Source organism: Triticum aestivum, chromosome 2A, assembly GCF_018294505.1.
Source record: "Triticum aestivum cultivar Chinese Spring chromosome 2A, IWGSC CS RefSeq v2.1, whole genome shotgun sequence".
In the NCBI taxonomy this organism is placed as follows: Eukaryota; Viridiplantae; Streptophyta; class Magnoliopsida; order Poales; family Poaceae; genus Triticum; species Triticum aestivum.
Genome location: NC_057797.1, coordinates 475,821,867 through 475,832,660, shown reverse-complemented (window position 1 = coordinate 475,832,660; position 10,794 = coordinate 475,821,867).

The window sequence follows — 10,794 nt, the reverse complement described above, 5'->3', positions numbered from 1 at the left end:
AATGTAACCATCCTTGAACTGCTCCTTCTGATGAGAAGATAGACAGAGCTTCTTCATCCTGGCATAACCGGAACTAGTCACTTCACGCACTCCATATTCTTCTTCAGAGGAGGATGATACTGTTGTGCAAAGACAAGAGGACAACTAAATGCTAGCGTCCCTATTTGCTCGAAAAAAAGGAAAGGAAATATTTAAAATAGCAAAGATGAAGCACTTCTCAAGGACATTACCACTTTCTCATGACAGTATCTAAACAGTGGCACAACACCAATAGAGATGACAAAGCTCAATCATATGGATGAAATCCGTGGGCGAGTACCAACCTTTGTCTGGAGGCTTATTGTGTAGAGCATATAGATCAAGCACTTCTCCGAAACCATCTGTTGTTATCTACTGTGGTTGCCATGCTTACAATATACTCCTCGATTAGTTTAATGTTTCCAACATCTTCTTGTGTAGTTCCACTAAAATATATGGTATCTTCAAAGAAGATTCCTGTTTTCACAAGTAGAGATAATTACATTAAGAGTGGCATCAAATCAGTGGCAAAACAATTGCTCGTTCCAGCCATAGCAATGAATTAAGATGCAAAACTATATCATTACTTGTGTCATCACAGTTCCAGTGCTTCATTATAGCACCAGGAGTTGATTTTTGTTTTTCTTCTGCTTGTTCTTCCCCTTCATCCCTTGGTTCAATAACAGACAAGATTCACCTTCAATGTAAGATTTGGCATGTAAATTAGGGAGCACAAGTATAGTACTAAACAACGACATTAATTTTCTAATGAAAGTGGAAAAATACATGCCAACATTTGTGAAATATCTGTATCTTACCTCAATGGGATATTACGGTGCACATACAGATTGGAAGTGTTGTCTCCATTTGTGCAGTTCACTAAAATCAAGCAACATTACCGTACAAGGAGCACAACATATGAAAGTACACTGCACAATCATGTGAAAGAAGGCTAGTACTGACCTCTCATGACGCGGAATTCAAAAAACTCACAAGAAGAATATCTGAACCCAATTTGCCAACACGGATAGGAAGTAAGATCTCCTCTTGTGCAGTTCCACTAAGATCAAGCAATCAAGCAACGTTGTCGGTGTGACATTTTGGTTGAACAGCACAAAACACTCTTAAAACATAAGTGTTTTGTGCAGTGCAACAAAAGGTCACAATAGCAACAAGCTGAAGTAGATAACCCTGTTTACACGGTGGTGCAAAGGAAACAATTAGTGGTCAATAACGGTGGATGACACAGAAGCCAACAAAAAGAAGCATCTAACTGATCTAAATGGGAAAGAAAGCAAGACAGTAGCATTTCTCAAACGGTGGCATTGATTCGTATTAACAGAGAGATTATACTAACAATAAAATTCGTTAAACATGTAATTTTCTTTTAATTGTGGCATTGCATCAATTTTCCAGCGGCATTATTAGAGGGTGTTTGTTTAGAGGGACTTTTTCGTGTAGGACTAAAAAAAGTCCCTTTCAGTCCCATCTAAACCAAACAGGAGGGACCTTTAGGGACTAAAAGTGGGCATTTGGGACTAAAGAAACAAGACCCCGAGGGAGAGTCTTTTTGGGACTTTTTCCAACAGTTGCCCCTGCCCCGCATCGCACCATATCTCTATTTGTTCATTACTAGGGGTAACATGGTCTTTTAGCATGTCATTCAATAACCTCTAGTCTGTGTTTAGTCCCTGGAACCAAGCAAGTATGGACTAGGGACTTTTTAGTTCGGACTATAAAAGGTCCTAGGACTTTTTAACCAAACAGAGCCTTAGATTAACATCAGCTAAAGAGTTGCACGGGACAGTGGACGCACCAGCACCATGTGCATCTACCGATGTATGAAGGGGTGATGCATAGTCTGTTGCAACAAAGAACAAACAACCAAGGAGCATATTTGTGTTGGTCCCAGTGTTGTTATCTTTAGACACCTTTCCCTATGTGAGCGCAGCAAATCTAGTCCTGTTCAAACTCTATAGCCTTGTCCCCCAAAACAAAAAGATTGGTTCATTACTGATGTGCGTACTGCGTTTTTCATTGTTTTCCCTTTTCGACCAACGTAGGTGCTGGCTAGCCAGACTATACTAGTACTTTCCCCCTTCCTTTCCTCTTTGAACCACGTCCTAGATTCATGCTATACAACTTTCCCCACTACTTTCCCCCCTTTCCTCTTTGAACCACGTCCTAGATTCATATGATACAACTTGCACCACTACTTTCCCCCCTTCCTTTCCTTTTTGAACCACGTCCTAGATTCATGCTACAACTATCCCCACTACTTTCCCCTATTCCTTTCCTCTTTGAACCATGTCCTATATTCATGCTATACAACTTTCCCCACTACTTTCCTGTTTGATCCAACACCTAGATTCGAGTGCAGAAGCGGAAAAAGCCCACATGCAGCTAGAGCAATGCATGTGGAATAAGTAAATTATACCTTAAGGTTCTTGGGGTGTGGTTCGGTGGGCGACCAGAGGCCGTTCTGCCCACACTATAAAAGGTGGCGAGGAAGAAGGGGTCAGAGGCCCTCTCGCGCCGCCGCTGGGTGAAAGAGAACAGGTGTGCCAGTAGTGGATTCCTTCCCTCGCCGTCAGCGACAGCGTTAATCCTACTTCCCTTCCAGGTGGACGGATCCTGCCGGCTCTTTGACCAGCAGTTAGGGGAGAGAGAGAGAGGCCAACGGAGTCTTGTTTAGATCTGGAGAGGGTGAGAGAGTGTGAAGAGAGCAACTACAAGCGCTGAGGCTCCAGCATGAAGGAGAGAGTGTGAAGAGTGCAAACCCTAGAAAACAAGCACCCAGGCTGCAACGTATATAGATGGAGAGGTTTTCTTTTTCTATCCATAAAAATTGTTTTAAATTGTGCATGAAATGGAACTCTTTATTTAACATAGTGAAGAAAAATATTAGGGGCAATGCTAATACGTGAAGAAAATTTAACTCTTGAAGGAGTCAACTCACAATTAACAGTGCATGCCTCCCGGTCGCGCTTACTAATGTTCACATGTGGTACATGACCCTCCGAAGTGAACAACAACTGAACCACACACGGTCAAAATATCGGAAAGGTGGGCTGCACCATCCTCCAATTTTAAATATTTTGGGCACTTTTATTCAGCCTAAGTCAGCGTGCCACCGTATGTACTAAGGGTTACAGCGGGTGCTAAGAAACTAGGGCGTGCTGAGAATAATTGCTAAGTTCTGTTTGGTCACTATACTCAAGAATACGGGCACTATATACGTGATGAGGTGATTGTATAGTCACTGCGAGATCGCATAGCTCCGTATCCATCCATTTTGACCAGTCAAAGAATCCTCCTGGCACCACCCCAGATCACTTTCTGTCTCTGTCATGCGGGGCCTACCTGTCATTGGGTGCAAGAAAGAAGTCAAACAAAAACATAATTATGCTCAAGTGCGGTTATCGAACCCGAGACCTCAGGTTTGATGAGCGAACAGGCTAATCAGCTACACCACCATTACGTTATGATTAACGAGAGGAAAATAACCTTTTATACATTCCTACATTCGTGTGGCAAGCATGCCATGTTTTTTGCATGGGAGTCATTGGGATTTAAATCATAATCGTGTCATGTGGCTTTGGTGGTAAGGTCTTTTGGGATTTAAAGCAATGTTGGTAGTACAGAAATAATACAGCCTTAGTCACCTTACCTCTCTCCACGTAGTATGTTGGGTCCCACCAGTCAAAGGGTGAAACAAACCAATTAATAAGAAAATATAAAAGGGCTAGTGGTGTATCTTACCTAACACATCTCGCTACTGCTCGTGAACACTGTCCAATTGATCCCTCTGTTCGCTCACGTACTATTTTAAGTGAATCCTTATTATAACATGCACACAATACGCATGCGTGCACTCACACACTAGCACGCAGCGGGCAGACATAAACTAGTTAGCACACAACACACACACACACCGGCGACTGGCGACGAAGTTGAGGCCGCAGGGTCATACTTCGGCAGCTGCATGACAATCGTGTGCACAAGGCAAGTAGAGCGACCTAGTGTGGGTGTCATCATAATCATCATTGATGGCCATGTCATCTCACGCAGATGGACTTCATATACATTGTGCCACAAGCAGCGAGAGCTCGGACTTGGCGTAGTGGTAGAGCAACGGGTCGACGATCTCAAGTGGCAGGGTCAACAACGGGAACGGTGGACAACAGGCGAGGTACTGCACGAACTTGCAATAGAGGCCAGCGTGCGACTTGAGTCCGTGCTAGTGCGTGTGCATGCACTGCAAGCTGCGCGCTGCATGTGTGTGCTGCTACTGAAGGTAGAAAACTATATTTGCCACTAGTTAATCACAATTGGAGGTTTGTGTGGCCAAAATGGATGAATACAGAGCTATACGATCTCGTAGTAACCGTATAATCACCTCATCACATATATAGTGACTGTATCGACCGTATTCTTGAGTACAGTGACCAAAGTGAACTTATACGATAAGCTCAATGACCAATAGTGCATTTTACTCTTTTAATTATTTAGTTTCTACACTTTGCTCTCTTCCAATAATTTTGGGCACTTGTATTCAACCTAAGTCAGTGTACCACCATATCTCGTACTACTCCCTCCGTCTAGGTGTAAGTCACGTTAGAAGGTGCAGCGGGACCAAGGTGCAAGCAGATTGGAGGAGGAGAAACTTGGCTGGTCCTTCCTCCAATCAAAGCCCTGATTTCAGTCTCTAAATGCAACAATTAATCAAAACAACTAAGAGACCACGTATTAACTCGCATGTAAGCCGACTTTGATTTCTTGACTGATCAACATGTAGTTGCGCTCCATGCATTGGGTTTCCGGGGGAGATAACAAGGCAGAGTAAGTTGCGTTTGGTTACATTCCTTAGGCTGGTCATAGTGGGCATGTTACTAGTCTATGTTACTACCTTCATATTGGGTAGTGACATATGGATGGTAACATGCAAATCTTCATTAATTGAGATATAGACTCAATTTACCTCGGGTTGTGTTATGTTACAGTAATATATTATGTTACCACAAGCATTTCTTTCCTCATTAACTCCATGCCACATAAGCAAGTTTTTCTTGGGATGTGCTATGTTACTAGTACCGAAGTTAATCCCACTATGGCTAGCCTAGCTAGCCAGCTTTCGCTTTGCCAACCTTGCCTGGTCAAACGGTTTAGTTATTTTTCTTACCAGCCTTGCCCCGTGAAAATCGTTGTCATGAGTGGGTCGCCGATTATTCTGTGTGCGAAGTTTGCCGTGGGAAGTGAGCCGATCTGGCTCTCCTGAGCTAGCAAGGTTTTTCTAGCCCACCCAAGCTAGCTGGCCCACAGAAGCTAACATATTTTAACAGTTCCAAACGCCTAACCTTGCCCGACTAGGCTATAAATTGTTCTTGCTAAGGATCCAAATGCTTCTTAAGTAACAACGCTCGCTAGCAACGAGTCCAGGAGGCGATTGAGATGCAAAGTTACTGGACAACGCCTAAACGTTCTGGGAATATCTGATTTCCGTAGGATGACTTAACACCTAGACGGAGGGAGTACTACTCCTCAGTCCAGGTTTGATGGAATATTCGTCACCTCTTCTCCTCTTGTACGCACTCGCAGGATATTCCTATTCTATGAACCTATGTGTGCATGTGCGTGTGCACGTGTGTCTTTGCCAACATGTGTGTGTTAGAGAGAGCGGCACATCGACCTACTCCTACAGAGAGATGGTGTGTAGTGTACGATTTAGCCACAAGAGTCGGTGCATCCTCTCATTTCTAGGCATACGGTCGGGACAGGCGGACAGCTGCCACGCCCGCTCCAGACCAGCCTGGCCCACCCAAAGCCCCTCCATCGCCCGCGCGCACTTCTCGCCCGAAACGGTCAGCGCCGCTCCAAAGAATCGGCGCCGCATTCATGCCCGGGCAGAGCGGATGGGACCTCTCACTGGCATCTGCGTTGAAGGGAGAATCAGATTCATGAGTGATGGTTGCTTCGTCCGTCCAACTTACTATTGGGTCTATGTGATTTGACAGCTCATCGGTCATTATTACTGAGGTGGTACGACTACTGGATGTCCCACGCTTTCGGCGAAAGGAGGTAATACTAGATTACCATTTTCTCCATTCTTACAGCGGAGGAGTGCGAAAGCAGTGAAAACACGCAGGCTCAGTGATTACATGGCCCACCTCACACTATCATCATATTTTCTAGACACCTAACTCTTTACATAGTACTAGTATAGTATGTACTGTAATTTCTGAGTGAGATAAATTTGTACAATTCTACGAAGTTCCAGCTTCTATTTCAAGTATCTTGGGTCCAAGGTTGCCCGTTGCAACATTTCATCAAATACAAAGGAGACAAACATGCATGCTATTGCATCTCAATGATTGACAAATCATAGCCAATATGTACTCCCTCCGTTCCAAAATAAGTGGCTCAACTTTATGCAAACTTTAGTACAAAGTTGTACTACTACTAAAGTTGACACTTATTTTGGAACAGAGACAACTAAAGAAAAAATGATCCATGCAGTCCCTAGCCCAGCAACCGTAAACCCTAACCAGGCTTTAATTTTCTGGCAATGTTGGAGCTTCCGAAGAAATGAATTTTGCAACCCTTTGACCATCGATCATTTTGTGCAGTTTCATCAAAATCGAGATGAGCATCCCTCTGGCAAAGAAATTGAAGAAGCGTGATTAGAATAAGATTACTGGGACTAGTTGATGAGACATAAACTCATCACAAATACAGTACGTAGAAGCCAGTAGAGGTATGTGTGGGGCAAAGAAGTAGAGAAATATCCACATGGAGTGATGTGGGCAGCTGGAGCAGTGGTGCAAGCCGGCTGTAAAGGAAGTTGTACCTGAGGGATGTCGGGACGTAGCTCAACCTAGAGGAGGGCGGCGGGAGGCAGCAACTGCCCACGTCACGGCAGTGAGCAAGGGACGAAGGCAAAGTCACCGGCTTTGTGAGAGAGAATGGCGGGGACCCCTGATCAGGACGTGCCGACAGTGGGTTTTCGCCGTCGGCGATGGTGACCGCATCTACACTAAGCATCCCACCCTTTCCCCCGGCTGACGTGATCCGCTCGGATGTTAGAGATGTGGCCACAGTCATTTTGTGCGAGAGAGTGTGAAGAGAGCAACCCCAGCAAGCAACCGTGTAGGCTCGTCCTGGCTATGTATATAGTGGAGCAGTTTCCTTTTCTCTCCATATGAACCTATTTATATTACGTACGTGCCACTGAAGAAAAAAACTTTATTTATAAATGATGTGACACTGTTCATGCGTGGTTCCCGACCCTCCATTATTTATAAGTGAGTAACTACTACTAGACGCGTCAAATTATCATGTGGGCTGCACATCTTACAGAAATGAGCTACACCGTGTCACGTGTGTGGTTGGGGAAGACGCTAAAGACGCAAAATGTGCTACTACTAGTACACTACGTGCGTGGGTGCGTGCACCTCTTCTCTTCGAGCATGGTTACTAAAAGTATAGCCCATTACTGTACTTCCACGCGGTTATTATATATGGGCAAAGAGTATAGGTAGTAATAATGACTAATAAGCCGTGAAATCACAAGGCCCACCTTTCTCTATGTTTGACCAAGGAAGCAGCCATCATTTCACTCTTTGTTGAATATCCATCCGCTGCTACCTCCGCAAATAAATAAAAATCTGCTTCTACCTTCGTAGCATGGTTAATAATATAGCCATGTTAATCACGATAGAAATATCATTCACTAATACAATAGGGCTGGATCTAAGTCTGGTGATTTTTTTACTTTGTCTCTTTCTCTTTTTGTCTCATTTACTCATTTTACATAGGAGCACGTGTAGAGGATTGCTATTCCTTTCGATGGGACTTCTTCATGAGGTTTAAGACTAAGCAGATCCGAATTATGCCAGCTGCCCACCACTCTGAATCGTGCCATCTATGATAGGGAGTAGTCGCATTGCAACAAAGAGGTCCACTAGGTCTAGCACGTCCTTTAAGAAGAGAATGTCACGCAAAACATACATCTTGTTGCCTCGTACAGTACGTACCACTGGTACGTACTACTAGTACTACTACTCATTCTCCTATAAACCTTGCACTTGGCATCTCCAAAATATTAACATTGTGACTGGCTCTTTGCCTCTTCGGGAAGTCGAGCAATAACGGTACTGCAGTATACATCATTCTGGTTATATGAGACCTAATGAATTGTTGAATGTCCACCACATGGGCGAGGGTCGAAGGGCGAGGGAGAGTGCGTACTATTACGTCCATTTCAATGTGGACTACATACGGAGCAAAATGAGTGAATCTACACTTTAAAATACGTCTATATACATCAATGCTTGGAGTATGTACTAGTCGAGTAGTTCATATTGAAATCTACTAAAGGACATATATTCCAAACAATATGATAATCTCTCTAACCTAGGTAGGGACGAGGAGTAAACGAAAGGAGTAGTAAAATTTTCTCCTCGTCCTGCGAGCCATCATGCGCGTGGGTGCTACCTCTTGAGCACTGCGTTGGTTTTCCCTTGAAGAGGAAAGGGTGATGCAATAGAGCAGCGTAAGTATTTCCCTTGGTTTTTGAGAACCAAGGTATCAATCCAGTAGGAGGCCAAGCACGAGTCCCTCGTACCTGCACAAACAAATAAACTCCTCGCAACCAACGCAATAAAGGGGTTGTCAATCCCTTCGTGGTCACCTACGAGAGTGAGATCTGCTAGATATGATAAGATAATATTTTTGGTATTTTTATGATAAAGAGAAATAAATATGCAAGTAAAATAAATGGCAAAGGAAATAACTAAGTATTGGAAGATTAATAAGATGGAAAATAGACCCGGGGGCCATAGGTTTCACTAGAGGCTTCTCTCGAGAGCATAAGTATTACGGTGGGTGAACAAATTACTGTTGAGCAATTGACAAAATTGAGCATAGTTATGTGAATATCTAGGTATGATCATGTATATAGGCATCACGTCCGAGACAAGTAGACCGACTCCTGCCTGCATCTACTACTATTACTCCACACATCGACCGCTATCCAGCATGCATCTAGAGTATTAAGTTCAAGAGAACAGAGTAACGCTTTAAGCAAGATGACATAATGTAGTGGGATAAACTCATGCAATATGATATAAACCCCATCTTGTTATCCTCGATGGCAACAATACAATACGTGCCTTGCTGCCCCTGCTGTCACTGGGAAAGGACACCGCAAGATTGAACCCAAAGCTAAGCACTTCTCCCATTGCAAGAAATATCAATCTAGTAGGCCAAACCAAACTGATAATTCGAAGAGACTTGCAAAGATAGCCAATCATACATAAAAGAATTCAGAGAAGATTCAAATATTGTTCATAGATAAACTAGATCATAAACCCACAATTAATCGGTCTCAACAAACACACCGCAAAAGAAGATTAAATCGAATAGATCTCCACAAGAGAGGGGGAGAACTTTGTATTGAGATCCAAAAAGAGAGAAGAAGCCATCTAGCTAATAACTATGGACCCGTAGGTCTGAAGTAAACTACTCACACTTGATCGGAGAGGCTATGGTGTTGATGTAGAAGCCCTCCATGATCGATACCCCCTCCGGCGGAGCTCCGGAAAAGGACTCAAGATGGGATCTCGTGGATACAAAAAGTTACGTAGGTATATATAGGAGGAAGGAGTACATCGGTGGAGCAATGTGGGCCGCACGAGGGTGGAGGGCGTGCCTGGGGGTGGGTGCGCCCCCTACCTCGTGCCTTCCTGGTTGATTGCTTGACGTAGGGTCCAAGTCCTCTGGATCAGGTTCGTTCTAAAGATCACGTTCCCGAAGATTTCATTCCGTTTGGACTCCGTTTGGTATTCTTTTTCTGCGAAACCCAAAAATAGGCAAAAAAACAGCAATTTTGGGTTGGGCCTCCGGTTAATAGGTTAGTCCCAAAAATAATATAAAAGTGTATAATAAAGCCCAATAATGTCCAAAATATGATATTGTAACGTCCCAAATTTTCAATTTGAAATGTTATACATTAGATCATCTCTGCATATCATATTTTATTTGCTTATGGATTTGATCCTAAGAAATTCTACGCAACTCAAGGACCCTCGGAGAGAGTTGGGGATTTCGTTATTTTCATATTTGAGTTTTCTCAAATTTTGAAAATAGGATCATTTGATTTTATTTATTTTATCTTCAATTATTTCTATTATAAAAATATGAGAGACGGAATAAAATGACTTTCCCAAAATAAAGAAATATTGAGGATTTAATAATAAAATAAAATAAGATTTTATTTCGGAGTTTTTTTGCTATTTTATTTGAATTTAGGAAAAATGCACGTTTTTCAAAATTGCATTTAGGCCCCAAATAAATGTTCATCTTGTCCGGCTTGATTTTAGAAGTCGAGGAAAATTTATTTCGGGATTTTTGGAGTCCATTTAGTGTTTCTTTTATTCGTTCTTCTGCGCGTAATTATTTATAAAAAAACACGAAACCGACTTTGGGCCGTGTTCGGCCAGGACTCCGTCCGACCGGCCTTTATAAGCCCGGGAGCCTAGCCCAAGCCGCCCCAACCCCTAGCGCCCGACCCTGCCGCCCCTAGCGCCGCCGCCGCCGACCCCGCCGCCCCTAGCGCCACCGCCGCCGCCCGATGCCGGACCTCGCCGCCGCCGCCGACCCCGCCGCCCCGCCGAGGTTAACCGCTACCCCGCCGCCGACGGTTTTCCTCGAGAAAGCCGTTCGGTTTTCCATTCGGTTTTTTTAGATTGGTTTTTTCGGTTTAGTTTATTTAGCGAG